Here is a 4,765-nt window from a genome sequence, read left to right on the forward strand (position 1 = left end):
AAAAAAATTGCATTCCAGGTAACCACTATTCCATGAGACACAGAGTCTCCTTTATTCAGATCCCTCTTAATGACTCAGCATCCTGCTTGTGCTTTTATTTTTCTTAAGAAAAGAGGTAATATTTCTTGGACCCATTTTGCTATTAAAGGATAGGTGGAGAAAGAAGTACTGAAGTCTGCATTTTTAAGAAAAATAGGAACAAGAATAATTCTTTAAGGAGGTGAAAACTGTCCATTATACCTGGCCTGCTTTGTTCACATTTATTACTCGCTTGTCTCCTAGAAGGCTTTTCAGTTCATGATCTGGGCTTTAATTTTTTTTTTTTCCTATAAGATGTTTGCTAAGCTTCTTACCATTGTTCTCACCCTCTCAAAAACACTGTAGTCTGAGTGCTTCTCCAGATGTATTTCAACCAGCATGGAAAGCGTGGGTCTTTGACCTAGAATGACAGTTTGTGCCTTCAACGTCTACTTGCACTTCCTCTGCTTTCCCCCACCATAATCTTTTTTATCTACTTACTACATGTTAAATGTTAAGACAAAGAGGTGGCATTCGTTCAGGTAAATTTTCTTTAAGCTTTATAGAAAAGCGATAAGGAGACAAATCTTCATGATGTGACATGGCAAGACCAGGCCAGGATCAGGTCTTAAAACACAAAATGCAGAATTTCCCTGTTGGCTTTCTCAACCAAGGTATCAGGATGTCATGAATAAAGTTGGAGTTTCAGTAGAGCATCTTCAGGCATTTTATTTTTAGGAAAAAGAAAGTGGTCTTTAATAACTATAACTGGGCAAGAGCTCATCTTTATAGCCCATTATATTGATAGAAAGAGCAGCTAATGACCTCTCATTAAAATCTAAAGACTCCAATTATTATTGTTACTTAATATCTATTGAGTTCTAGCTTTAATTTTACTCAGTTGGGCCTATGGATGTAATGTCTCAGTTGGTGTGGAATTAATTTCAGCTTCTTTATGGACCAATATTCAGAACCTCTTTTCAACTTTGGTAATTTTCTACTCCTCCCAACGCACACATATACACACCCACTCGATACACACAAATCTGTTCCTATCCTTTGTGCACTTTAGTTTCTCTATAATTTCTGTAGTAGAAAGAATGGAGGGAACTTGCTAGAAGAAGCAAAAGAAAACATGACTTTATTCTAATCAGTTGTTGAAATAGGATTCTATACATACAGAATTTGTACTCTATGGTATTTGTTCAAAAGTAAGTCAAATTTTGTCCTCTCATTCCCTGAACTTTACTCCAATTGATCAGTGACTGAATAACGTATTTCAGCAAAAAGAAACCAAGGCAGGAGCATCTTGCTGTCCAACTGAAGAGACTGACCAATGTGCCCATAGCACACTGTCACTTTTGGGTGGTGTAACAAAGGTCTGTCTCATCTTGAGACTTTATCTTCAGAAGCAGCATCTATATTTCTATCCCAGCCCTTGCTCCAAACAACCATAATGTACTTTCTATCTCTATACATTTTCCTTCTCTGGATATTTGACATAAATGGAATTATATAATATGTGTCTTCCAGTGTTGGCTTCTTTCACTAAGCATAATGTTTTTGAGATTTGTCACTGTCAGAGCATATATCAGTAGTTTGTTCCTTTTTACCACTAAGTAGTACTTCATTGTATAAATATATCACATTTTGTCTGCCCGTTCACCAGTTGATGGACATTTAGGTTGTTTCCAATTTTTTACTATTGTGAGCAATGTTGCTAAGATTGCAAGTATTGTGCAAGTCTGGGTGGGTGTATATTTTCATTTCTCTTAAGTAGATACCTGGGAGTAGAATACCAATGTTATATGAGACAGTGAATTATAATGGGGAGCGGCGGAGCAAAGCCTTCAAATCCAGGCAGATTTCAGTTTTAGCTACAACTCTTACGTTATACTGTGTCTTTCTCAATCAGTCTCTAGTGTTTTTCATCTGAAAAATGGAGATACAGTAACTATTACGTTGGTTTCTTGTGAGATGCAAATGATGAAACATAGGTTAAATTCCCAGACTAGAGCCAGGCATGTAAAAGTTACTCTGTATTTGGTAGCTATTATTAAGCATTATAATCAGGAAGGAAGAATTTAATATTATAATCCTTCTAAAATTATCAGAGCAAAAAGTAACCACGTGTCAGGCCAGGCTAAACCATTTACTCATTGTGGACATGAGCAGATACTCAACTTTTTTGCTAATCTGTATAATCCACCTTTCAGGGTGACTTGAAGGATTTGGTGGAATCATATGGATGAAAGAAACTAGCATAGATCTTGTTCACTTTTGATCTTTAGTAAATGGTACCCATTGAAATTATTTTGGGGAACTTTCTTTCATATATTTCTTTTTCTACAACCTGAGTTCTCAAATGTATTAACCTTTCTAGGAGCCCAGGCAGGAAGGTGGTCATTTACATAGACCTTCTTTCATAGATTAGGAAAACTGAGTTTCAGAATAATTAGCATCATGTTTAAAATGATAGCTAATATTTATTGAGCATTCATTAATATGTGAGGCACTAAGATGAGCATTTTTTGTAGCTATCAGATGGAATCTTCCCACTATCTCTGTTAGTAACTAGAGACCCAGATTGGTAGACTCTCCTTTTTTATAAGGGAAGAAACTTTAGTTTATAGATATTGAGGAGATAAGAGGCAGAACCAGGACCAGGCTGTCAGCCTCCAAAACCATAACCTTAACCTTCAGCTCTGACGTCCTGTGTTCTACAACAAGGAATGAGCTCAACCCACCTGACTCCCAGCCCACTTGGGCTCTGTAAGACACATGTGCTCTGTGAAAGGTGATTTCTAAAATCAGATTAAATCTAACTCTTGCCCCTCTTCCCCATCACCTTGCCCACTCAGTAGAGTTGATGGGAAATCAACCTCAGTTAATTTTCTAGGGTCCTTCTCTGAATTGGCATTGCATGAGAATCCTGGAGTTTATGCAATCCAAGAACTTAAGAAATTGTGGAAGAGTCTTTTATCCTCTTGCTTTCAGTGCATCATGATCACTGCTGAGATGCATAACATCCATGAGAGTCCAAGACTAGCAAATCTTTTGCTCATGACATCCACATCTTCTTTTCTCACACCCTGTCCCTGGAGACTCCCCCGTGACCTCTAAGGCCTCTGTACTTACTGTTCCTGTCCCATCTTCAATCTTCATACCCTGAGCATGACAGAATCTCTGTGTTTGGGCTACTCTTCTCCTCTTTTCAAACAAACTCTCATAGTCTTAGTTTTGCAAAGTAAAGACCTCTCAACTATTCCCTGAGGAAAGGGAGGCTAAAACCACCAAACTCTAAAGCCTTGGCTGCCCTCTTTAAAAATGTTGGAAAAAAGTTTCCCAATATTTCATGGTAAACCCATAAAGCACAGTTAATTTTCAGTGTGGTTATTCTGCCACATTAACTTTTCGATAAATCATTGTGCTACAAGTATGTTGGGTATTTGAAAAAGCAGATTAGAGCGTAAGCTGACACGCTGCTGATATTTCACACACTCTAAAAGGGGTCTAGCATTTCCCTAAATCTTTGATTCCTAATATACAAAAGGATGACATTGTAACAGGAGGTGTATATCTGAAGCACTGCTGGTCCCTGGAGTTACTGTTAGGAATAGTTTGCTGGCACAAGCATAGTCTAAGTAGTGCAATTAAAAAAAAATTTTTTCCCCTTATTTTTCCATTTTCCTTTTCCTAGGTGTATTTCTTTGTTCTCCCAATTATATTTAGAAACACAATTAAAAAGTGGCAAAATCGGTGCCAAAGTTGCTAAATATATAATTATAAGAGTAAATTATAAGCAGCCATGTAAAGGGTGGTTAAAAAAAAGAAAAACCTCACTCATTCCAATTAGGAAATAATGAAAAGTCCTGCACCCAGGCTCCCACTATTCTCTGTCATACATTTCCCTTTAGAGGGCATCGTCACCCAGTTATTAGTATTTTCAGGACATGGTCACAAGGTCACTGGGCTAAGTGTGAAAGGCTGATGTGTTTGTCTCACCTTAGGTCTTGAGTGAGTGTCAGGAAGCCGGGGGTATGTTGTCCCGGGGAAGGAACTCCATACTTTCAAACAAAAACTCTAAACCCTTTTTGAGACCATTTCCTCTGATCCCAATTACCTGTACAGCTCTATAAATTGTATATGGTATTGGGCCAATCCAAGAGATAAATCTGCTCAGCATCACTTTCATCACAAATGTGTCTCTTTATCTGAAAGAGTTTGAAAATAGGTGTTTTAACAGTGTTTTAGGAAGTATAGGTCTGAGCAGGTGATATCTTTCCCCCAAATGTTGTCTCCCCTCAGCACAGAAAAGTTGGTTAACATTGGAGGAGGTGGATTTAATAGATTTATTTAGCCCTCATTAAAGGTCAGGAAATACTGCCTGCCTTCCTTGGTCCTTTCCCCCTTCTTTTCTCTCCCTTTTTTCCCCCTTCTCCTTTATTCAAATGCTTTCCTTATAAATTAAAAATGCTCTAATTAAATATTACGCACAGAATATTTGTAATATATGGGTAAGTTTTAAAAACTAAAAATAAAACAAACACCCATGTAACTACCACACTGCTGAATGAACAGAACACATAACAAGTTTTGAAGCTCCTCTATACTCCTGTTTCCCTAGAGTTAATCACAAACCTAAATGATTTTATGTTCTGTATTTCCCTATTTATTTCTGTATTTTTCTTCATAGGTTCCTACACATGTATTTCTCCCTAAACAATATATTATATAATATAATAAT

The sequence above is a fragment of the Physeter macrocephalus genome, chromosome 4 (genome assembly GCF_002837175.3).
Source record: "Physeter macrocephalus isolate SW-GA chromosome 4, ASM283717v5, whole genome shotgun sequence".
Lineage (NCBI taxonomy): Eukaryota > Metazoa > Chordata > Mammalia > Artiodactyla > Physeteridae > Physeter > Physeter macrocephalus.